Source organism: Pelophylax lessonae, assembly GCF_965119305.1.
Source record: "Pelophylax lessonae genome assembly, chromosome: 11".
Lineage (NCBI taxonomy): Eukaryota > Metazoa > Chordata > Amphibia > Anura > Ranidae > Pelophylax > Pelophylax lessonae.
In genome coordinates, this window is record NC_138778.1 from 89,481,413 (window position 1) to 89,507,477 (window position 26,065).

At 45.4% G+C, this 26,065-nt stretch overlaps 1 protein-coding gene and 1 pseudogene across 2 annotated transcripts in view; both read right to left on the reverse strand.

Annotated features, from left to right (window-relative positions):
* MED1 (mediator complex subunit 1) overlaps positions 1-16,925 on the reverse strand; it is a 255,618-nt gene extending 238,693 nt beyond the window's left edge. The window contains exon 1 of the mRNA XM_082272995.1: positions 16,807-16,925. The gene's annotated coding sequence lies outside the window, so the exon portion shown is untranslated. The remainder of the gene's footprint in view (positions 1-16,806) is intronic.
* Positions 1,029-26,065, reverse strand: part of LOC309567385 — a 28,111-nt pseudogene continuing 3,074 nt past the window's right edge. The window contains exons 2-3 of the transcript in view: positions 2,570-2,635; positions 1,029-1,127 (exon numbers count right to left, since the gene is read on the reverse strand). The product of the transcript in view is annotated as an uncharacterized misc_RNA (transcript). The remainder of the gene's footprint in view (positions 1,128-2,569; positions 2,636-26,065) is intronic.

Consider the following 26,065-nt stretch of genomic DNA (forward strand, 5'->3'; position numbering starts at 1 on the left):
TCTCTATGGGATGGTCGGATGGAAATGGATTGCCTATCCATTTCCATCAGATTGTCATCCCATCTGTCGGATGGATGGCCAAATTATCCCTATGCGTCTATTTTTAGCAGACCGGATCGGATGCCAGCGGGTGACAGCAGACACGTGTCTGCTGACAGCCCCCCCCCCCTCCCCCCCTTATAGAGAACAATAGGTGGTCCAATCGAGTCCGCCTGAAAAACGGACAAGATCGGTCTGCTGGTGTGAAAGAGGCATTAATCTCTTTCGTTCATTGACTGACACAGCTCCAGAATCTTCTTGACCATTGGGTTATGCTGCCCCCTACAGTAGTAGGACACTAGGCAGAAAAAAACATTACCATGCCTATGGGGCAGTCCCAGGGGATATACGCCCACTCTCTGCTATAGACACTCAATTTTGTAGCAAGCAGTGTCAAAAGACAAAAAAACAACCTAACTCAATAGAGGGGTGGGTGCTGTGTCCAGTATTGAACATCAGAGAAAAGGATTTTACGGCAAGACAAAAATGCAATTTTCTCTTTCGTTCATTGACAAACACAGCTCCAGAATCTTCTTGACCATTGGGACGTCCCAAAGCAGTGTCAAACATGAGGGGCGGGAAAAAACGCAGCAGAAAAATTCCCAAAAAAAGGCTAAAACCTAGCCAACCAGGTAACATGGAGCTCAACCAGGAACAACTGGAACTCCCTCAAAGAGGACCAGGTCCTCTCAAACAGCAGCATGCAAAACCTTGCATCCCAAAGCAGCATCCGCAGATGCCAGTACATCCACTTTGTAAAAGTGTGCACAGACAACCAGGTGGCCGCCTTGCAAACCTGTATCACTGACGCCTGATGACAGAAGGCCCAAGAGGCACTAAGCGCCCAAGTAGAATGTGCCTTCACAGGGAAAGAAGGAACCGGACCTTCGATGGAAAAGGCCTGCACCACCGTCTGTCTTATCCATCTGGAAATGGTCGCAGCAGACGCAGCCAACCCTCTCCGAAGTCCATCCGAAAAAACAAAATAGTTAGTCTGATTTCCTAAATGACTCAGTTGCCACTAGATACACCCTGATCGCCTGTACCACATCCAAAAAATCCAAGGTAATCTCCTTAGGATGTTTATGCTTAGGACACAGAAAAGACAACACAATGTGTTAATTCAGATGGAAACCAGAAACCACCTTAGGAAGGAACGACTGACAAGGGCGAAGGACCACTTTTTCTCTGAACCACCAGGTAAGGTGAACGACAAGACAACGCCACTAGCTCCGACACCCTGCGTGCAGAAGTAATAGTCACCAAAAAGGATACCTTTTGGGACAATGTAATCAGCGGAATCTCGTAAAAATCTTCAAGAGGCGGTTTCTGGAGAACCGCTAGCACTAAATTGAGATCCCATGGAGGCAACAGAGAGAGCACTGCCCTGTCGATGCCCTGGAGAGCGAAGCCACCAAATCTGGGACCCTCTCGTATCCTGTTCAACAGAATAAGATTGTCTAGAGACTGTGGATTTTTGTCCCATTTGGCGAGAATCTCTCTGCAGAGGTCTTGTGTGCAATTGTGCAAACGAAACCACCTCGAAGGTAGACACCATTAGGCCCAGAACCAGCATGCAAGTCCAAGAGAGTATGCAAGAGAGATGACCAACTGCTGGATAACAGGAGCCGAATCGCATCCTGCAGCTTATGGAGTTTTTGCCTCGGAAGAAACACCCTGAGTGAGGCTGAGTCCAGAATTAGATCCAAATAGTCCAACTTGGTGGACAGAACCAGAGCTGATTTTTGGAAATTCAATTTCCAACCGAACTCCTGCAGAGTCTGCACAGTAATATCCAGGTTGTCCTTTAGAGCAGTCGGAGACTCTGCTCGCAGAAGATCGTCCAGGTATCCCATTACCGCGACCCCCAGCTTTTGCAACAATGCTAACAACGGGGACAACACCTTTGCGAATACCCGAGGAGTTGAGGCGAGCCACAAGACCAAAGGATAATGCTACAAATTGATAATGTTCCTCGCACACGGCAAAGGGGAGGAAACGCTGATGCCCGACATATATTGGAAAATGAAGGTAAGCATCCTTGATATCGATAGAAGCCAGCAGATCCCCTTGATAAAGGGATGCCACTACCGTACGAATGAACTCCATCCGAAACGTCTGTACCCACACAAAGAAGTTCAGGGCCTTGAGGTCCAGAATAGGACGAACTTTGCATTCCTTCCTGGGAACTGTAAACCGGTTTCAATAAAAACCTTGAAAGCGTTCCCAATTTTGGAACCGGTATAATCACCACTTGTAGTAGCAAATAGTGCACAGCCCCGAAGAGATCTCGCAGGCGTTTTGGGGACAAACGCGGGTTGAAAGGAAAGAACCTCTCTGGAGGATAAGACCAAAATTTGATCTTGTAACCAGACCGAATCAGCTCGTGGACCCACCTGTCTTGAATCAGGGAGGTCCACGGGTCCAGAAAGAAGCAAAGACGTCCCCACACCCCACATATGGGTGAGGGTGCCCCTTCAGGCAGAAGGGGGCATGTCTGCAGGTCAGGAAGGACCCGCTCTCGGCTTACCAGACCAGGGCCTCTTGGAACCTCTGGAGGAGGTCTTAACGGATTTGGTTCCTTTGCCTTGAGATCCTGAAGAACGAAAAGGCCACTTATGAGCCGAGAAAAAAGGACCACGTCTGCGACAAGACTCCTTGCCCCTGGAAGCCTGTGTTAGAGGAGTACTCTTCCCTCCTGTAAGATCCTTAATGATTTCATCCAGGGAAGACCCAAACATGCGATCCCCCACAAAGGACCAAACCAGCCACGGTAAACATGTGTCGGACCAAAGTCTCGGCTCTCCTGTCAAAAGGGTCTTTAAAAGCCGGAGACTCCTCCACCGTAATTAGAGTGGATTTATTCAGCCTGGAAACTTGAAAATCCAGCTTTTGAAGATCTAAGGGTACCGAAAGGAACCGACGCCTCAGCCGCATCCTCCATTTTTAAAGTTTCCTGCACTGATACTGGTCAGGTCTTCCAGTAAAAACAGAGGGAAAAAGCCTAAAAAGAAAAGGAATGCAGCCACCACATCTAAAGATTGGTAGCCTGCAATATATAACATTTTTGGTTTTGAGTTTAATACCGTTTTAACTCTAACATACAAACAAAAAACTGGGGGAAGCCATTGCTAAACACCTCTTAAAAACATTAATTCACTGCCTGCCTTTAATACGATCACTCTTCCAAAATAAACATGCAGATTAGAAGGTTGCTGGTGCATTTCCAAAAACTTTAGAGTTGTGTAAGGGCATGCTGCTACCTCCTGCCTGCCCCTCATACGGTCCGATTAGTCTACTATGATGGGTTGCAAAACTGGCCAATATGAATTTGCAAAAAGGCAGAAAGGGGCAGGCAAATTTGGCTCTAACTGCAGATTTCAAAGGCTCCAGCAAATATGCACAGGCACCTCTATGTGCCTACTTTATACCAGTACTGCTATAAGACTCACAAAGCTTTAGCACAACCTTAACCACTTTTGGACCGGCCTTTTTCTGACATTTGTTAACAAGTTAAAATCAGGGTTTTTTTTGCTAGAAAATTACTTAAAATCCCCAAACATTATACATTTTTTTTAGCAGAGACCCTAGAGAATAAAATGGATATTGTTGCAATATTTTTTAACACACCGTATTTGCACAGTGGTCATACAAACGCAATTTTTCTTTTTTTAAAAATACAATTTTTTTTTAAATAAAAAAATTAGAAAAACAGTAGTTAGCACAATTTCTTTCCATAATGTGAAAGATAATGTTACGCCAAGTAAATAGATACCCAACAAGTCATGCTTTAAAAACGCGCACGCTCGTGAAATGGCGACAAACATTGGTACTTAAAAATCCCCATAGTTGACATTTTATAAATTTCTGCAGGTTACCAGTTTAGAGTTACAGTGGTCTAGGGCTCAAATTATTGCTCTCGCTCTAACAATCACGGCGATACCTCACGTGTAGTTTGAACACCCTTTACATATGTGGGCGCAACTTGCGTATGCATTCGCTTTGCTTCTTCTTGTGATTGACATACACAACTGTATGTCAATCACCAAGGTGCTTCTTTTTTTCCCTATTTATTTTATCTTTTATTTTTACAGTTAGTAAAAAAAAAAAAAAAGATTTGATCACTTTTATTCCTATTACAAGAAATGTAAATATCCCTTGTAATTAGGGATGCACCGAAATTTCGGCCACCGAAATTTTCGGCCGAAAATGGGCCTATCCCATTTCGGCCGAAAATGGGTTAAAATGCCGAAATTAATGGCCGCAGCGCAGGTTTGAAAAGTCCCTGATTCTCCCGTCCGTAGGATAGGAGAATCAGTCTGTTCAATTAGGGGCCGTGGCTGCAGCAGAACGGAGCGTCTGTGACACCTCGTCTATCACACAGCCCAGCAGCGAGCAGTACTCCCCCCTCCCAGACACGGACAGGAGAGGAGATAGGCACACACACAGCTCGTCCTCCTCCCCCTCCCACCCCAGTTTTTCTGTCTGCCCGGGGCCGCCCACTCTCCTATCTCGGCGTATGTGCAGGACAGAGAGGGGGATGTGGGCGGGAAATATGCAGAACAGCAAGCAGCTACGTACACATTGCAAGCCTCATGAATGAAATCTGAGCCATCCTTTTTTTTTTTTTTTCCTCTAGCAAAGCGTCCACATGACAACCAGTGAAACTAGTTGTTAAAACTCTTGGGCTATCTTGACCAGTATCTGCCAAAAGCTCCCTGTCTTTGAACTGAAAAGAAGCAGTGCAGAAATGGCAGTAACAAACACCAAATTATTCCAAACAGTTCAATTACTTTGCTGTTTGTAATTAAGTTTATTCTAATGTTTGAAATAATGTCAGTTTTTAAAGACATGTACTTTATTTGAAGGTTAATTACCCCGAAGCAGCAAATGTACTTTTTTCTCTTTGTATGTATACATAATGTTTCATTTAAGTTTATGCAATTCTGTGTTCTATAGGAACATAAAAAGAAATCTTCTTGCATAAAAAAAAAAAAAAAAATTAACCCCTTTTGTACTGCATTAGTGCAACCAGTATCAGTGCAGCGAGTGTTAATTAACACTGATACTGGTTGCACTAATGCAGCACAAAGGGGTTAATTAACTGCCACTGGTCGGTCACTAATGCATCAGTGACCAGCAGTGGCAATACATTAACCCCCCTCATGCTCCTTAATACTAATACCATTGGTAATTAAATTAACCTCTTGCCAACCCTTCACAGTACATATACTGTGACAGGGTGGCAGCAACAGGTGTACGTCACTGCCTGTTTTTTGTGTATGCCCCTGTTCTATCTAATTTAAAATTATTTGGGGGGAAAAAGTCATTTTCGGTTTCGGTTTCGGTTTTCGGCCAAGGGCCTCCTGCATTTTCGGTTTCGGTTTCGGCCCAGAATTTTCATTTCGGTGCATCCCTACTTGTAATATAAATAAGCATGACAGCACCTCTTTAATTTCACATGATGAAAAAAAAAAAAAGGGCTCTTTAAATCCGTTGCTAGGAAGCGTCGTATGACGTCACTCCTGTCCTCCAAGGCCATAAAGTCGAGTGAAAGCCATCTCTCAGAGGGGACAGCGGACCGGATCGTTTTCCCCGCTACTGACGGGTCCGGTAAGCGAGGAAAACGACCGGGAAGCGGCAGGAGGGGGCACCTCTCTGGCCACCCATTAAGGTGATCCCGCGGCGAATCTGCCGCAGGGACCACCCTTATGTTAAAGCGTACCACCCACCGTTTGGAAAAATACCTGGATTATGGCAGCTATCTGCTGCCATAACCCTGGTAATTAACATCAAAGTACCAACGTAAACACATGGTGGGCGGTCCGTAAGTGGTTAACCGGCTGCTGCATGCAACACATACACTATATTGCCAGAAGTATTGGGATGTCTGCCTTTAAGCGCCACTGCTCGGCAGGAGGGCTCTTTGATTGGCCCTCCTGATCACATGATGGCTGCGTCCAATGACAGCTATCATGTAAAGTAAATAGAACCGGTTGTCAGTTGATCGGCTCTGCTTCTCCTCACACAGAGCCTGTGGGGAGGAGAGAAGATCTGTGTTGCCAGTCGGGGATCAGTGAGTTTATAGCAGTTTTTATAGATCTACACACACTGATCGCCCAGCTAGTGTCCCCAAACAGTGTCCTGTTACAGTGTCCCTAACACAGTGATCAACATCTGTCACACATCTGTCAAACAGTAAAAATATCTCTCCCAGCGCACATCAGGCGCACATATGTCCCAGTGAATATCTGTGCAATATCAAATCTGAAATATCATTAGTGCAGCATCAACAAGGCTAACATATTATTCAGCAGTGATGAGGCTTTCCAGATACTCCAGACTATGACAGATTAGAGTAGCGGAGAACTCTCAGACTCAGATATTGAGTGTGAACCAGTAAACAGCAGTGGCTCTGAAATTTCTGAGCAGGACAGATTACAAACAAAGAGGTTTAGGAGAGCTGAAGAGGTGCAGGCATCCACCAGCAGTGCAGTAAATCCTGTGGAGAGCAGTGTTGGAAGTAACTGCGTTTAAGTAAACGGCGTTACTTAACACAGTTACTTTTCAGGGTCCTCTCCCTGTAACGCCGTTGCCGTTACTTTCGGCTGCGTTACTGCAATTACATCTACCGCCACTAGATGGCAGTAGATGTAAGTGTATTCCCCCTCTCCTCTATGACCGCTGTCCGCGGTGCTGGAGAGAGAAGAGGAGGAGACTGTCGAGTGAGTCACACTCACGATCGTCTCGGACAGCACAGCACAGCGCGCCATAGAGCACAGGGCAGGGCTTCCGGCGGGCGGCGGATCGGCGACCTGACCCAGCCAAGCGGCTGTTGTTGCATTGCCAATTAATAATAATTAATTACCTTTGCCTGCCTGGGCTGCCTGTATATAAAACAAGTTAAACAACATAGTCCAGGACCAGGACTCCACCCACAGGGCAGCAAGAAGTCCACCACCACCGACTCCACCAATGCACACAGCCCAGAAGAGGAGAGGAGAGAGACACAGACAGGCAGGACTGAGGCCTGGAGGAGGACGGAGCCAGAGGGACCCGGACAACAGTGTGCCAGTGCCTGCCAGGCCACACCACCACCAGCAAGCACAGCAGGTACCAAAAAAAAAAAAAAAAAAAACCTCACAGACTCAGTCAGTCACGGACAGTCAGGACCCCCACCAGCCACCACCCACCACCAGTGTGCCACAGACACCACCACCAGCAGCCAGCCAGTCCAGAGACAGCAGCAGCCAGCAGGTACCAAAAAAAAAAAAAGTTACTTAAATCAGGTCAGGAGGACTCAGACCCCCCACCACCAGTGTGCCACGGCCCACGCCACCACCAGTGTGCCACGTCACCACCAGTGTGCCACAGCACCACCAGTGTGCCACAGCACCACCACCATCAGTGTGCCACACTGCCACCACCACCAGTGTTTCACACTGCCACCACTCGTGTGCCACACCGCCAACAGCCAGCCACTCCAGGCAGCAGGTACCAAAAAACAAAACAAAATACAGTTACTCACAGTCAGGAGGACTCAGGACCCCCCCAGTGTGCCACACCGCCACCACTATTAAAGATCTCATAGAACGTAATTGCATTATAGAATAGTAAAAAAAGTCGCAGTTACTTTGCTGAATAACTAATTACTTTTTCAATGTGGTAACTGAGTCAGTAACTCAATTACTTTTTGGGAGAGGTAATTTGTAAATGTAACTAGTTACTTTTTTAAAGTAAGATGACCAACACTGGTGGCGAGTACAAACAGTGCAGCACTCCCAGATAATTATCAGACAATACCAATAGCTCTGCATGTCCTGGTGCAGTGGCAAGCACAAGCCAGGCAACATTTCTAGATGATAGGCCAGGTGCTGGTAACGGGGCATCCCATCCACAATGGGGTAGGGCTCATACTAGCCTCCCAGACGTACTATTACAGCGGGGAAAATAATTACTTGATCCCCTGCAGATTTTGTATGTTTGTCCGTTTACAAGGAAATGAAGGGTCTATAATTTTTATCATAGGTGTATTTTTAAATAGACAGAATATCACCCAAAAATCCAGAAGAAACATGATACAAATAATTCTAAACTGAGTTGTAGTTTAGTGAGTAACGTAAATATTTGATCCCCAAGCAAAACATGACTTACCCTTGATAGCAAGCACAGAGTTAGGACATTTCTTGTAGTTGGTTATCAGGTTTGCACCCATTTCAGGAGGGATTTTGGTCCACTCTTCTTTACAAATCTTCCTAAAAATCCTTAAAGTGTTTGTTAACCTAAAAAAAAAAAAAAAAACCCGATCCGGTTCCCTTAAAGCATGGTTTATAGCACAGTGTTTGTGCTATGTCATTAGGCCTTCTCTATCACCTAAAAAAAAACCTGGCTGATCCTGCCAGTTTCTACCCTCCCCTCTATAAACTGACCACAGTATATCAGGGCTGCTGAGCCCTGACACGGTGGTCAGTTTATGTGCCTCAGTCAGCCGCAGCCCTGCACTGTTCTCCTCTCCCCCTCCTGCCTGTCTGCTAGGGTCAGTGCCTGCCCCTCCACTCCTGCTGATCTCATATTTATTATAAAATCATCCCATTCCCTCTGTAATTTAACAATAAGTGTCCCTGTGTCTGTGTTACAGAAAAAATATGTCGACCTATAGGTACCTATATCAGAGCGGCTCCCGATGATCAGATGACCACTTGGCTCTCTCTCTCCTCTCTTCCCCGGCTAACGTCAGTGAAAATGTTCGGGCCCGCCCACTGGAGCTGTCAGCCAGACAGAGGAGAGAGTCGATGAGTCAGCTGAACGCTGGGAGCCACTCTAAATGAGGCACAGATCAGCAATTTTTTTATATAACAAAGACACAGGAACACCTATTGTTATATTACAGAGGGTATGGGATTATTTTATAGTAGTAGCTTAACAACCACTTTAAGGTTTCTTGGCTGTCGATTGGTAACTCAAAGCGCATTAAAGGCATGGAGTGGCCTAGCCAGTCTCCAGACCCTAAACCTATAGACAATTTATGGAGGGATCTGAAACTTCGAGTTGCCAAGCGGCAACAGCCAAGAAACCTTAAGAATTTAGAGACGATCTGTAAAGAAGAGTGGACCAAAATCTCCCCTGAAATGGGTGCAAACCTGGTAACCAACTACAAGAAACATCTTACCTCTGTGCTTGCCATCAAGGGTTTCTCCACCAAGTACGAAGTCCTGTTTTGCTTGGGGATTAAAGGCCCGTACACACGTACCGATCGTCGGCATACAAACGTCGGTGGACGAAGGATCTGCCGATTGTACGCGTGTTAGTATGGTGCCTCCGACAGATGTCTGCGCACAATCCGCGGACAAAAGTCTTTCTTGCAAACATGAAAATATTTGTATGCCGACACCAGAACGGACGATTGTTCGCCTGTCAGTACACAATTCGGCCGACAGACCGCAGATTTGCAAGACTGGGCATGCTCAGAAAATAGAAAACACAGGGAAAGTTAACCATTACATGACATCACTTCTGCAGTCGGCGGACAAAATTCTTGTGCTGTCCTTGTGCTGTCTTTGCACTTTTCAGCAGACACCGACATCCCGGGGAGAAAAGAGGAACATTTGTAAGCCGACCATCGGTACGTGTGTACGGGGCTTAAACACCTATTTTACTCACTGAGCTATAACTCAATTTATAACATTTGTATCCTGATTTTTGGGTACACCTATGATAAAAATTAAAGACCCTTCATTTCTTTGTAAATGGACAAACGTACAAAATCTGCAGGGGATCAAGTAATTATTTTCCACGCTATAATAGTACCTCTGGGAGGCTAGTATGTGCCCTACTTCGTTGTGGATGGGATGCCCGTTACTAGCACCTGACCTATCATCTAGAAATGTTGCCCTGCTTGAGCTTGCCACTGCACGAGGAAATGCAGAACTACTGCTTGATGTCCACCTATTATCTGGGAGTGCTGCACTGCTTGTACTCGCCACATTGATGCCTGCACCTCCTCAGCTCTCTTGATCCTCTTTGTTTGGATAAAAGAATTTGGATTCTGTCCTGCTCAGAAATTTCAGAGCCACTGCTTTTTCCTGGCTGATACTCAATACTTGAGTCTGACAGTTCCCCACTACTCCCATCCATCATACTTCGAGGATCTAAAACGCCTCCTCACTCCTGAATAATATTTTAGCCATTTTTCTCAATCAGCTTTTAAAGGATAAGATTACTTTAAAAAAAAAAAACAATAATAAATGCACATTGCAGGAGCCTATAAAGCATTGCACCAGCGATCAGCAGATCGTTGATGCCAAGCAGGTCTACTGCAGTCCTGTTAGTGCAGGGCTCAACAAACCTCGGGCGCCAGGTCGCATTTGCGACTAGAATTAGCGACCTGGCGCCTGGGGTGCCCTGCAGGAGGTGTCCTGTCCCTTTTGCGCCCCCGCCTCCTCCCCGAGTGCACGGACTTCCGCGCCGTCTGGAAATTTAGGCCCCCGGCTTTTCGGCCTTCTTCTGTGAGATGAGAGAGGCTTCCAATTAGGAACTGGCGCCCTCTTGTGGTGGCCAGGAGTAATGACTGTTTCCACTGCCTGTTCTCAATGCATTCCCATCTCCTTCCCAAGAGGAGATGAGAGGGAAGTTTTTGCAGGCTTCATCTCCCTGTCTAGTTACCTTTGCTTAAAGGTAAGTGGACAGGGAGTGTGGTTATTATTATTCATTTACTTTTTAAATTAAAAAATAAATAAATAATAATAATTTTTTTCTTTTTTTTTTTCAATTATTATTAAAGAATTATATATATATATATATAATCTTTTTCTTTTTTTTCCTTATCGCCATTCCACAGCCGAAGGCCCCTTTCACACGGGCTGTCTGATCAGGTCCGCCTGTCAAGTTTTTCAGGCAGACCTGACCGGACCCTCCAGTCTCCTCTATGGAGCGGTAATTTGCCGCCATCTGATCCTGTCCGCCAAAAACAGACGGATGGTGGTTCTGTTTTCTATCCATCCCGTGGATCGGATAAGATGGCATCGGATGGAAAGAGACAGACAGTCTGTTTCCATCCAATTGCGCTATAGAGGAGAGTGGGGTTCTAGTCGTATTTATGTGTAAATTTAGTATCCGTTTTATTAAATAAAGCTTGGTTGTTAGCTTAAAAAAAAAAAAAAATGGCTCCTAACTTTTTTAGCTGGCTCCTAGATTTCAAGAACATTTGTCAAGCCCTGTGTTAGTGTATCTGCTTTCTTGAACCTCATAAGAGGAAGCCGATAAATTCCGACAGGCAGAATCAATTAAATCAACAGCACGTGGTAGTTAACCACTTAAGCCCCAGCCCTATTTCGGACACTTTTTGTTTACAAGTTTAAATCAGTATTTTTTCCTAGAAAACTACTTAGAACCCCCAAACATTATATATATTTTTTTAGCAAAGACTCTGGAGAATAAAATGTCGGTCATTGTAATATTTTTTATCACGCGGTATTTGCGCAGCGGTCTTTAAAGCGCCATTTTTTTGGAAAATTTTTGAAAAATCACATTTCACTAATTTTAAAAAATACTAAAACAGTAAAGTTAGCCCATTTTTTTTGTATATTGTGAAAGAACATGTCACGCCGAGTAAATAGATACCCAACATGTTACGGTTTAAAATTGCGCCCCCCCCCCCCCGTGGGATCGCGACAAACTACGGTCAATAGAGATCTCAATCTGCGACGCTTTAAATTTATTTAACGGTTACCAGTTTTGAGTTAGAGTGTAGCTCTTCTTTTTAAATTATTGCTCACGCTCTGGCGATCGCGGCGATACCTCACATGTGTGGTTTGAACAGTGATTTCATTTGCGGCTCGACTTCCGTATACGTTTTTTTTTGTGCGCGAGCTAACGGTGACGGGGGCGGCTAAATTTTTTTTTTTTTTTTTTCCCATTTATTTTATTTATTTTTTTAACTTTATTAAAGTTTAAAAAAAAAATAAAAAATCTGATCACTTTTATTGCTGTCACAAGCAATGTAAACATCCCTTGTGACACCAATATGTAGTGACAGGTACACTTTATGGAGGGATCGAGGGTCTAAAAGGCAAAGCCACGGAAGGCGGCGGGAGGGGGGGGGGCATCCCCTCCCGCCCCCCCGGGTACCGATCGAGCGGCTCCCGAGCTGCATCGGTCGGTACCGACGGAAAGCCAACCGTCGGCTCTAAACCACGGTACCGGGATGGTGCCTCTAGCTAGAGGCATCATCCCGGTACACTACCGCAAAGTTTACCGACGTAGACCTACGTTAGTATGCGGTAAGTGGTTAATTGAAAACTACAAGCCGACAGTAGCAAAAGATTTTTTCATAAGCAGAGCTCTGTGTATGAATGATGCGACTGTGTGGGCGGAGCCACGAACGGGTACGCTGTTTTGTGACAGCTAGTACGGGGAACTGCCACAGGGGAAGAGTGCAGAGGGGGGTAGCTACATGTTCCCAAAGATGAACTTATTGTTAAACAGCTTGCCTACCGCCGGCCGCAAATCCTTCCGGTCCAGAAGTGGTTAAACTTCAGCTTGTTCAATTACCAACCTCTAGTCCAGGCCTTTTCTGGCACTTTTCTTTTGACATGTAATAATCATTTTTTTTTGCTAGAATATTATTTAGAACCCTCCAGCATTATACACTCACCGGCCACTTTAGAAGGTACACAGAAGGTCCTGGGACCAATCCTGTTTAATTTATTCATAAATGATCTAGAGGAGGGGATATCTAGTACAATCTCAGTATTTGCGGATGATACTAAATTAGGCATGCCAATATCTTCTATGCAGGATGTGGAAACCTTACAAGCGGACCTGAACAAAATAACAGAGTGGGCAACTACATGGCAGATGAGGTTTAATGTTGAAAAATGTAAAGTAATGCACTTGGGGGCCAGAAACCAGAAAGCAAGCTACTCACTAGGTCACTGGGGGGGGGGGGGGACGGACCTCTGGGTGAATCTAAGATGGAAAAGGACCTGGGGGTACTGGTAGACAACAGGCTTGGCAGTGGCATGCAATGCCAAGCCGCTGCAAGCAAAGCCAACAGAATACTGGGATGTATAAAAAAGGGGATTCACTCCAGAAATAAAGAGATTATTCTCCCGCTCTACAAGACTCTGGTTTGGCCACATCTGGAGTATGCTGTCCAGTTCTGGGCACCGGTCCTCAGAAAGGATGTGCTGGAACTGGAGAAAGTCCAGAGAAGGGCAACAAAAATAATTAGGGGGATGGAGGACATCAGCTATGAGGAAAGACTACAAGCACTGAACTTATTCTCTCTGGAGAAGAGACGATTGAGGGGGGATATGATATCAATGTACAAATACTGTACTGGTGACCCGAGCATAAGGAACAAACTATTCAGAGAAAGGAGATACAATAAGACGCGTGGTCACTCACTAAAACTAGAGGAAAGGCGGTTTAACCTTAAAGTGCGTAAGGGGTTCTTCACTGTAAGAGCGGTAAGGATGTGGAATTCTCTTCCACAAGCAGTCGTATCAGCAGGGAGCATTGATAGTTTCAAAAAACTATTAGATGGACACCTTAAAGACCACAACATACAGGGGTATACAATGTACAGTTAACAGCAAACACACACACACATCATAGGTTGAACTGGATGGACTCATGTCTTTTTTTCAACCTCACTAACTATGTAACTATGTAACATGTTCAATTGCTTGGTAACACAAATTGCTAATCAGCCAATCACATGGCAGCAACTCAATGCATTTGGGCATCTAGATGGGGTGAAGACGCCTTGCTCAAGTTCAAACCAAGCATCAGAATGGGGAAAAAAGGAGATTAAGTGGTTGTTAAGCCACTTCATAAACTACACTACACACAATCTCCTCTGTTATAAAGTCTCCTATGCTGCAGTGTATGTCCTTTGTAAAAAAGATGCCTATTTCTACCTGATTTTACAGAGCAGATAGGCGGTAAAGTGAATTCTCAAAGTTGATTGGACGACGTAACGCGTACGGGGAGGAGCCTGGTTACACACGCCGCTACACACACTTCTGCCTGTCGTGCCCACCCTGGCCGAGTGCCTTGTAATGTGAGTATGTGAGTAATATATTATTATTCCCGAAGCTTAATAAATTGTCATACAGAGAGCACTAGAGATTGTGTCTTTATTCCTATACATGGTCCCCCCACCCTGAGAGAGAGGAGGAGGAGGTGATGTTTCCATTACCCCCATATCTTGATAGTGGACAGAGCGGGTCTGGTTGCCTATTTAACATTACCCATTAGGAGGCATTTCCCACTTAACCACTTAAGCCCCGGAAGATTTTACCCCCTTCCTGACCAGGGCCTATTTTGCGATTCGGCACTGCGTGACTTTAACGGACAATTGCGCGGTCGTGCAAACGAAATTTGACGTCCAATTTTCCCACAAACAGAGCTTTCTTTTGGTGGTATTTGATCACCTGTGCGATTTTTTGATCATACGCTATAAACAAAAAAAGAGCGTAAATTTTGCAAAAATAATATTTTTCACATTTTTTTATATGAAATTCCCCAAAAAAAATGTAAAAATCAAAACTTTTTAACATTTTTGGCCAATTTGTATTATGCTACATATGTTTGGTAAAAAAAAAAAAAAAAAATCGCAAAAAGCGTATTTTGATTGGTTTGCGCAAAAGTTATCGCGTTTACTAACAAAGGGAAAGATTTTTGTCATTTTTTGTTTTTTTTTTAACGCGTAATGTCAGCGATCTGAGATTTTTTTTGCGGTACTGCGACATTGCGGCGGACAGATCGGACCCTTGACTGACATTTTTGACACTTTTGGGGTTACCGGTGACATTTCTACAGTAATCAGTGCTAAACATATGCACTGTTACTGTAAAATTACACTGGCAGTGAAGGGGTTAACTTTTTTTGAGAGGGAGGGGTTATGTGTGTCTCTAGGGGCGTGATTATAACTGTGATTGGATGTGGCTTGAGGTGTATGAACAGTGATCAACGGTCCTACATAGTAGAACCGTGGGATCTCCATTCTTACACAGGGGAGAATGACAGGCGGCTTGTTTACATTAGCCGCCTGCCTTTCTCCCTCTGCACCGACGATCGCCGAGTGACCGGCGGACATCGGGTCCGTCGGTCACACGTGGGGGGGGTCCGTGACTGCGCGGGGGTGCGCGCTTGCTCGCTCCCTAGACCCTCACAAGCTAGCGACGTAGATCTATGTCACTTTGCCTGTGAGGGGCTGACTGCCAACGTAAATAGTCGTGCGGCGGTCGGCAAGTGGTTAAAGTACTTCGAAAATGTCCGTTTTTAACCAATGAGTTATTCGGGGCTCTGTATCTTTAAATTTCCACAGTAAAATCCTACCATATTGTAAGAGATCACAGAGGGGGGTGTATGACACATCTGCATTGTAAACAAATTGGTCCAATGGGAGATTTTGTTTCTCACCCATTCTGAAGTATTGCGAAAATGTCAGTTTGTAACCAATGAGTTTATATTTGGGGCTCGGTATCTTTAAATTTCACCAGTAAGACCCCTTCCACACGGTCCGCATTCCGTTGCGGACCGTGCTCTACTGCTTAGCAGGGATCGATCCGCCGATCCCCGCTGAGCCGGCGGATGACAGCTCCGTCTCTGCACTGTGTGCGGAGAGGGAGGTGTCAGAGCCCCGCTGCCCTCTATGGGGAATCGGATGAGAGCGGACCACCTGTCCGTTCTCATCCGATCCGATCCCCAGGACGGATGGAAAATAGGGTTTCCATCCGTCCGGATTTCACAGACAGGATCAGATGCGGATGGCAGCGGACATGTCACCGCTGACATCCGTTGCTCCATAGGGCTGAATGGGGCATTCAATCAGATCCGCCTAAAAAACTGACAGGCGGATCTGATCGGAACGCCCTAAGAGTTCTTCCACACTGGCTTGCTGCCCGGCGGACTGAATTTTGCTCAGCGGGGATTGATCCGCCGATCCCCGCTGAGCAGGCGGATGACAGGTCTGTCTCTGCTTACTTTGCAGACAGAGCTGTGAGATCCCCGCTCTCCTCTATGGGAGATCGCATGAAAACAGACTGTTTTCATGCGATCCGATCCTCCAGACAGATGGAAAATAGGGTTTCCATCCATCTGGATGTCACGGACAGGATCGGTATGGGATCGCAGTGAGGGTCAGCAGAGATGTCACCGCTGACATCCGCTGCCCCATAGGGATGCATGGAGCATCCGATCCGCCTGAAAAACTGACAGGCAGAACCTGATGGGAAGACCTGGGGCAAAAAATCCTAGCATATTGTAAGATATCATAGAGTGGGAAATCCTAGCATATTGTAAGATATCATAGAGAGGGAAATCCTAGCATATTGTAAGATATCATAGAGAGGGAAATCCTAGCATATTGTAAGATATCATAGAGTGGGAAATCCTAGCATATTGTAAGATATAGAGGGGAAAACCTAGCATATTGTAAGATATCATAGAGGGGGAAATCCTAGCATATTGTAAGATATAATAGAGGGGTGTGCATGTATCATCATTTTCTATATTACATTCTAGTATATATTGTGTCATCTAGTTTCTCCCCTGAATATGCAACTAAAAAAAACGTATCTGACAGCATGAGAGCAGTGATTGATTGCTTGGCTTCAGTCTATAAACCCGCAGTGGAAGGTGTGAGGGACAATGGCTGCTGTAACACGCTAGGACTTTCCTCCCTCCTACACATTACCTGCCTGTCGTCTTCTGCACCCCCCTTTCACCCCACATGTATATCCCGCACCCCACTCTCACCCTGGGCTCCGATCCCTCGGCGCTCCTCCAATTCTATCAGCCTGGGCCTACACTCCGAGCCCAGCACCCGGAACCAACCCTTCCTTCACTTCCCATACACCTCGCGAGACTTCACCGAGCAAAACACACTGACAGGAAACACACGCGAGAACAGAACGGAATTCAACATGGTGCAATACACGGAAAGGCCACTGGAGGGCAAACTAATAATAATATCATTTGGAAACGCATGAATGTATTGTTCTGGGTTCTTTCTTGCTGCTTAGTATATCAGGTATTCAGGTTGGAAAACCTGCATGCTTCAGAGCTCTGTTAGCAGTAAATGGTGCCAGTGAGCACCAAAGGTGTTAGTTAGCGGCTCCTAAAGCAGAACTTTACCCATAAGAACTTGATTAAAAAAAAAAAAAAATTCTTTAGCAAGCAACATACATTGTACCATAATAATTATTCTGTCAGAATGAGTGTGTCCTGTATATTGCTTCCAGCATTGCTTCTGTTACTTCTTTTGCTGAAACCAAGAGCCCCTGAGTAGCACTAAATCTTTAGGCTGTCAGCAGATCAGCCTCTATCTAGTAGTGGCTCTGAGAGCAACTGAGCATGTGCAGAGTAGGGTGAGGAAGTATCACTGGATTTTAACCACTTAAGCCCCGGAAGATTTTACCCTCTTCCTGACCAGGCCCTATTTTGTGATTCGGCACTGCGTGATTTTAACGGTCGAATGCGTGGTCGTGCGACGCTGTACCCAAATGAAATTGATGTCCTTTTTTTCCCCCACAAACAGAGCTTTCTTTTGGTGGTATTTGATCACCTGTGCGATTTTTACTTTCTGCGCTATAAACAAAAAAAGAGCGTACATTTTGAAAAAATATGAAATTCCCCAAAAAAAATGTAAAAATCAAATTTTTTTACATTTTTGACCAATTTGTTTTCTGCTACCTATGTTTGGTAAAAAAAAAATCGCAATAAGCGTATTTTGATTGGTTTGCGCAAAAGTTATCGTGTTTACTAACTAAGGGAAAGATTTCTGTCATTTTTGGTGGTTTTTTTTTAACGAGTAATGGCGGCGATCTGCGATTTTATTTGCGGTACTGCGACATTGCGGCGGACAGATCGGACCCTTGACTGACATTTATTACACTTTTGGGGGTACCAGTGACATTACTACAGTAATCAGTGCTATAAATATGCACTGTTACTGTAAAAATGACACTGGCAGTGAAGGGGTTAACTTTATTAGAGAGAAAGGGGCTAAGTGTGTCCCTAGGGGCGTGCTTCTAACTGTAAAGGGGTGTGGCTAGTGGTGTAACAACAGAGACATACGATTCTACATAGCAGGATCGTATGATCTCTGCAGTTAGATCAGGGAGAATGACAGGCGGCTTTGTTTACATCAGCCGCCTGCCTTTATCCCTCTCCACGGGGAGATGGCGAGTGACGGGTGGACATCGGGTCCGCCGGTCACTCGCGCGGACTGCTTAGGAAACGAATGGGGGCGGGAGCGCGCCTCCAGCGGCGCGCGCTCGCCCCCTAGAGCCTCACAGGCTAGCAACGTAGTCCTACGTCACTTTGCCTGTTTGGGGCTGACCGCCGCAGTAAATAGTCGTGCGGCGGTCGGCAAGCGGTTAAACAGTATAGGCACTTATTTTTAATGTTTTACATAGCTAAACCTGCAAAAGGGGTCAGCATAAAATGCTCAAGCAGGACTTTATTTTCTTTTTTTTTTTTTCAAATTTCTTTATTTATAGCAAAGTTTCTCATATGTAGCATATTCATTTGGTATAATACATGGGCTCGTCAAAGTACAACATCAATAAGGGTCCTTTCATACGAACGATCCGATCAGAACCGCTTGTCAGTTTTTTTAGGCGGATGTGATCGGATCCTCCATGCATCTCTATGGGGCAGCGGATGTCAGCGGAGACATCTCCACTGACATCCGCTGCTATCCGATTCCGATCCTGTCCGTGAAATCCGGATGGATGGAAACCCTATTTTCATGTACGGACAGGCGGTCCGTACTCATCCGATTCCCCCATAGAGGACAGCAGGGATCTGACAGCTCTGTCTCCGCACACAGAGAGGATAGGGAGCTGTCATTCCCCTCCACGACCCTAGTGGCCTGACAGCAGCGCAAGGCCGACAGGCGCTTGCCACTTGCTAAGTTTGGCGGTGGGATACACACGGGAATCAGGACTAATGCTTGGCTGAGGCTGGGTCGTTGGGCAGGTGGCGCCCCCCAGGCAGGTGGGGCCCTTGGGCAACTGCCCAGCATGCCCATTCGGTAAGATGGCCCTGAGCTCCTCCATGTGATGTATATCATTTTTTTTGCAATACCACAGCACTCTGGTTTTTGGTCGGGTTTGTCTCCATAGAGTGGGGATGCATGCCTTAGCAGCACTGAGTAACTGCATTGAAAGATATTTTTTATATTTCTGGAGGGGTCCTTTCTATATGTGGAGCAGGCACGCTGCTGGGTTACCTTTTACATCAACAGACGTCAGATGTTTTATAGTGTGTAGCACCCTACAGGTAGGTGCTAGGTAAATGCATAGTGTGTCTGCCTAACACAGAGATGTAAAGTAACTAAGTAGAACTACTTCACTACTCTACTTAAGTACCGAAAGGCGGTATCTGTACTTTCCTAGAGTAGAATTTTTTTCTCCTACTTCCACTTTTACTTCACTCCATATTTCTCAATGATTTCAATACTTCTACTCCAATATTTTTTTTTTGATCTGCATAGTTACTCATTACTATTATAAAAATTACCACTGCCAGAACAGTAGATGGCAGGTTTCATGAAGCTCAAAACATGTGTATTATCAGCTCATAGGAAAATAAATGCTACTGTATGTACAAATAAAAGCTGCATTTGAAATAATAAAAAACAATATGATGTTCAAACTTTTGACTTCTTTCTTTAATAACTACATAACACAGTTCTTGTACTTTTACTTTCAGTACTTGAGTAGCAATTTTTTTTTTCAAAACTACTGGTACTTTTACTTTCAGTACTTGAGTAGCAACATTTTTTAAAAAAACTACTTGCAATACTTAAGTACAAAAAATGTTGAATACTTTAGTACTTCTACTCAAGTCACTTTTTGATCGAGCACTTCCACTTCTACTCAAGTCACTTTTTGATCGAGCACTTGTACTTTTACTCAAGTATAGGTTTCGAGTACTTTATACAACTCTGGCCTAACAGCAGGGCTATGATTTCCTTTTGGTAGGGTGTCGTGGCTTCCAGGTGTGTCTGCTGAGGGGGTCTCCCCCCCTGGCTCTGTGGGAGGCGTCTCATAGGGCAGTGAAGGATACCCAATCAGGGACACATTCAGGCTTGTAACTACCCCAGAAGGCAGATTCTGCAGCAAAGGATTCTGGGAGTGGGTATAAGTCTGAGGGGCGTGCATGACTCGGCATCTTTGATGGGAAGCAGAGTCCCAGGAGGTAGAGGACGGCTGTCTCTTCTCCTGTCAGAGGAAGCGGATGTCTCGGGTGCTGCCTGAAAATCCAGAGAGTGCTGAGTTTAGCTGAGGTCGGGATCCGGTGTGCCGAGAACCAGTGGAAAGCGAGAGGGGTCCAGTTCCAGGAAAGCCTACACAGGTCGTGAGTACTGAGGATTGCCCCTGGGGGTCTGCCCGGCGTCAGTGGGGGCCACTCCAGAGAAGGTTCTAGGATCCAATTATCAGCTAGCTGAAAGGGGGTACCTAGTCAGAGGACCCTGAAGTGATAGAGGGGGTACCTAGGTTGAGGACCCTGAAGTGTGAAAGGGGGCGTCTGCAGTTTGGGCCCTGAAGAGTTAATACACAGTGTGAGTGCATCAGTTGAGAGTTGCAGCCATACAGGAATCCACAGCAAGCTACCTCAAGCCAGTGCAAGGCTGGAGGGAGTAGTCAGTGACTTTGCAGTGCAAGCAGTGTCAGACGTTCAATGTTCCACAATCCTGGATCTTCTGGACTTAAAGTCGAGGTTCCAGCACTAGTTTCAGAGCTTCAGTGTGTTTAAAGCGTCAGTGAGCGCTGGCTAGCATCAGCTGGCGTCAAGGCAGCGCTAACAGGCAATTTTCTAGAAAAAGTCCCAAAGTTGTACCTAGTTCAGCCTAAGGAGTATCCCACTCATTCCCTTCTCCCATCCCCTAAAATACAATAAAACAAACAACTGTGCGAATCGCCATACCCGTATTCCCTGTCACAGTGTACACTATATACAGTACATATAAACTTTACTGATCACTGTATGAGTGTCACTTGTGACTTCTGATAGTGTGAGAGGCAGTTAGTGGTAGTCCCAAATAGGTTTATGGTTCCCGCCACATATCCCCCAATAAAGATTTTACCCCCTGATCACCCCCCGTTAAACCTTTCTCTCCCTGTCACAGTGTACACTAATTACAGTATACAGACAATTTACTGATCACTGTTTTAGTGTCACTTGTGACTTCAGTTAGTTTGAAAGGCAGTTTGTGGTAGTTAGAGGGAGTCCCAGATAAGCTTAGGGTCCCCGTCATATATCCCCTAATTAAGAATTAACCCCCTGATCTCCCCCAGCTAACCCCTTCCGTGCCCTGTGTCCAGTGGCGGCTGGTGCTCAAAATTTTTTTTTGGGGGGGGGGGGGGGGGCGCAAAAAAGTAAAATGTAATAGGTATTGCTTCACGGGAAAAAAAAACGAGGTAAAAAATTGCGTGACTTTGAGGTCATGGTACAGGCATGGCACAGGTGATGGTATAGGCATGGCACAGGTGATGGTACAGGAGATGGTATAGGCATGGCACAGGTCATGGTAAGGGCATGGCACAGGTGATGGTACAGGCATGGCACAGGCATGGCATAGATGATGGTATAGGCATGGCACAGGTGATGGTATAGGCATGGCACAGGTGATGGTATAGGCATGGCACAGGTGATGGTACAGGCATGTCACAGGTCATGGTACAGGAGATGGTATAGGCATGGCACAGGTGATGGTACAGGCATGGCACAGATGATGGTATAGGCATGGCACAAGTCATGGTACAGGCATGGCACAGGTCATGGCACAGGTCATAGTAAAGGTGATGGTACAGGCATGTCACAGGTGATAGTATAGGCATGTCACAGGTCATGGTAAGGGCATGTCACAGGTCATGGCACAGGTCATGACACAGGCATGTCACAGGTCATGGTACAGGCATGTCACAGGTCATGGTAAGGGCATGGCACAATTCATGGTAAGGGCATGGCACAGGCATGTCACAGATCATGGCACAGGTCATGTCACAGGCATGTCAAAGGTCATGTCACAGGTCATGTCACAGGTCATGGTACAGGCATGTCACAGGTCATGTCACAGGCATGTCCCAGGCATGTCACAGGTCATGTCCCAGGCATGTCACAGGTCATGTCACAGGTCATGTCACAGGCATGTCACAGGTCATGTCACAGGTCAGGTCACAGGTCATGTCACAGGTCATGGTACAGGCATGTCACAGGTCATGTCACAGGCATGTCACAGGTCATGTCACAGGCATGTCACAGGTCATGTCACGGTCATGTCACAGGTCATGTCACGGTCATGTCACAGGCATGTCACAGGTCATGTCACAGGCATGTCACAGGTCATGTCACAGGTCATGTCACAGGCATGTCACAGGTCATGTCATAGGCATGTCACAGGTCATGTCACAGGCATGTCACAGGTCATGTCACAGCTATGTCACAGGCATGTCACAGGCCATGTCACAGGCATGTCACATGTCATGTCACAGGTCATGTCACAGGCATGTCACAGGTCATGTCACAGGCATGTCACAGGTCATGTCACAGTCAGGCAGACTTGTATAAAGTACTCGAAATTTCTACTTGAGTAAAAGTACAAGTGCTCGATCAAAAAGTGACTTGAGTAGAAGTGGAAGTGCTCGCAGAAAAAGTTACTTAAGTAGAAGTACTAAAGTATTCAACATTTTTTTTACTTAAGTATTGCAAGTAGTTTTTTCAAAAAATTTGCTACTTAAGTACTAAAAGTAAAAAGTACCAGTAGTTTTGAAAAAAAATTCTACTCAAGTACTGAAAGTAAAAGTACAAGTACTGTGTTATGTAGTTATTAAAGAAAGAAGTCAAAAGTTTGAACATCATATTGTTTTTTATTATTTCAAATGATTTATTCAAATGATTAACCTACAGGACAATCACAATTCCTTAGGCTGTAACTTTTTGTAAACAAAAAACAGATAAAGTATGTCCCTCCCTTCCCCTTTTAAAGCCAAGGATGGTCTCCTTCCTGAGCTTCCTCACTCTCACAGCCAGGCAGATCACTTGAAGTTGAAGGGCCAGGGGTGGAAGGTGGTGTTTTTGGTTCGTCCATCTTTTCAGCTGATCAAAAGGCAGAACAGGAGCATGCGCAGTCTTCTTAATCGCGGTTTGATTTGCTCAATTGATGATGATGTGCCAGGCCAGCTTCATCAAACCTACAACGCTTAAAGTGAAAAATGCATCAAAAACTACTAACAAAGTGGCTGTGCTAAAAATGCCTGCAATTATATATATATATATATATATATATATTGTGGGAGATTAGCTCACAGGGATCACCTTTTCCAGCAAAATAAGGTCAGCATGCAGGTAGTTTCTTAAAAGTCTGGTGGGTTGCCAGCTTTATTCAGCCGAGGTTTGCCAATATGAAACAAACAACAAAACAGTAAAATAAATCCTTGCCGTCCGGCGCTAAACTATACAGGAATTTTCCTCACTATACAGTGTGGGGCTGGTCCCCGTCACCGACAAAACATATTGCAAAGCAAACCTTTTAAAGTCCAAAAAGAGCTCCTCTCTCAGATCCCCTCCTGAGTCTCAGGCCAGAGCATTTCTGTGCTCTCTTCCTGTTTCATATAAAGTCCACCTGAGCATGGTAACTCACAATCTCTGGACTGGAACCTAGCCTGTCACAGAGAGCCAGGAACCATCTTGTCACGCGGCCATTTTTCTCCCTGTTGTCACACATCCACTTTAGGGGAGCATGGTCAGTGACCAACTTAAACGACCTCCCCAACAAGTAATACTTCAGGGAGTCCAAAGCCCACTTAACAGCAAGACATTCCTTCTCAACAATAGCATAGTTTTTTTCATGCTTGTTTAGCTTTCGGCTCAGGTATACAACCGGGTGCTCCTCACCACCTCTGTTCTGGGATAGTACAGCACCTAGGCCCACCTCGGAGGCGTCTGTCTGTACCACAAACTCCTTTGTGAAGTCCGGAGTCACCAGCACCGGCAGTACACAAAGGGCCTGCTTTAACCTCTGAAACGCCTCCTCCGCGTCAGGATTCCATTTGACCATGACCGACCCTCTACCCTTCGTTAGGTCAGTCAGAGGGGCGGCAATGGTGGCAAAGTTAGGTATAAACCGCCGGTAATACCCTGTAATGCCTAGGAAGGCCCGAACTTGTTTTTTGTTTACCGGTTGGGGCCACTTTTGAATTGCCTCAATCTTATTGGTCTGAGGCTTGACCAGTCCCCGACCAATAACATACCCAAGGTATTTGGCCTCCTCCAGGCCTATGGCACACTTTTTTTGGTTGGCCGTGAGACCTGCTTCCCTAAGGGAATCTACCACTGCTTGTACTCGGGGCAGATGCGAGTCCCAATCTAGGCTATGGATGACCACATCGTCCAAATAAGCAGCTGCGTATGAGCGATGTGGTCTCAAAGTTTTGTCCATCATTCTCTGGAAGGATGCAGGGGCCCCATGCAGACCGAAAGGCATCCGCTTGTATTGAAACGAGCCCTCAGGAGTGGAAAAGGCAGTCTTCTCTTTGGCTGATTCAGTTAGGGGTATTTGCCAATAGCCTTTCGTTAGATCTAGGGTTGTTATGTAGTGGGCCTGTCCCAACCTGTCCACGAGTTCGTCGACCCGAGGCATCGGGTATGCATCGAACTTGGATACACTGTTGAGTTTCCTAAAATCGTTACAAAACCTGATAGTGCCATCAGGTTTTGGGACCAATACTATGGGGCTCGACCACTCACTGTGGGACTCTTCTATTACATCCAACTCTAACATATTTTTTATTTCCTTTGCGACTGCCTCTCGCCTGGCCTCTGGGATTCTATATGGCTTTAAATTTACGCGAACCCCTGGTTCCGTCACTATATCATGCTGGATCACACTGGTCAGTCCAGGTAAGGGGGAGAAAAAGTCTCTATTTTTGTACACAAACCCCCTAACATCATTTTGTTGTGCCACCGACAGGGAATCTGTTATGGGGACGACAGGTGTCACCGGCACCCGGTCTGCTGGGGCCGGAGATGCAGCCAATAAAGTCTCTCTGTCCTTCCAGGGCTTTAAGAGATTCACATGATAAATTTGTTGTGGTTTCCTTTTACCTGGTTGGTAGACTTTATAGTTGACCTCTCCTATCCTCTCAATAATTTCAAAGGGACCCTGCCACTTGGCTAGAAACTTACTTTCAACCGTGGGAACCAGTACCAACACTCTGTCCCCGGGGCTGAAAGTACGGACTCTGGCACCCCGATCATAGACCCTCCTCTGGGCCTCCTGCGCTCGCTCCATATGTTCTCGTACCAGTGGCAGGACAGCAGCGATTCTATCTTGCATCAGGGAGATATGCTCTATGACGCTTCTATATGGGGTGGCCTCACCTTCCCATGTTTCTTTGGCAACATCCAGCAGCCCCCTGGGATATCTACCATACAAGAGCTCAAAGGGAGAATAGCCTGTGGATGCTTGCGGAACCTCTCGTATGGAACAGTGTTAATTTCATCGACTAAAACGTTTTAGTCGACTAACACAATTCAGATGACTAAAATACGACTAAAACTAAAAGGGCATTTTAGTCTTAAGACTAAAATACGACTAAAACTAAAATGGCATTTTAGTCAAAAGACTATAACTAAAACGAAATCGAAATTTGCTGCCAAAATTAACACTGGTGCATGCTCAAAGCTTAGTACCATAAATAACATATTAGATTTTTCACTCCAGGACCAGCAGTAGTATATAATGAGTTTGGAAATTGTAGAGAAATGCTTAAATAATGCATTACAAATTACAATTGAACTACACCTATTTGATTATAGATGAATAAAATGAGTTTTAGTCGACTAAAATGAGTTTTAGTCGACTAATATGTAGGACGTTTTAGGCGACTAAAATATACTGGAGTTTTAGTCGACTAAATACGACTAAAACTAAAACACTTGCAGAAGACTAAAATGGGACTAAAACTAAAATGCCATTTTAGTCCTAAGACTAAGACTAAAACTA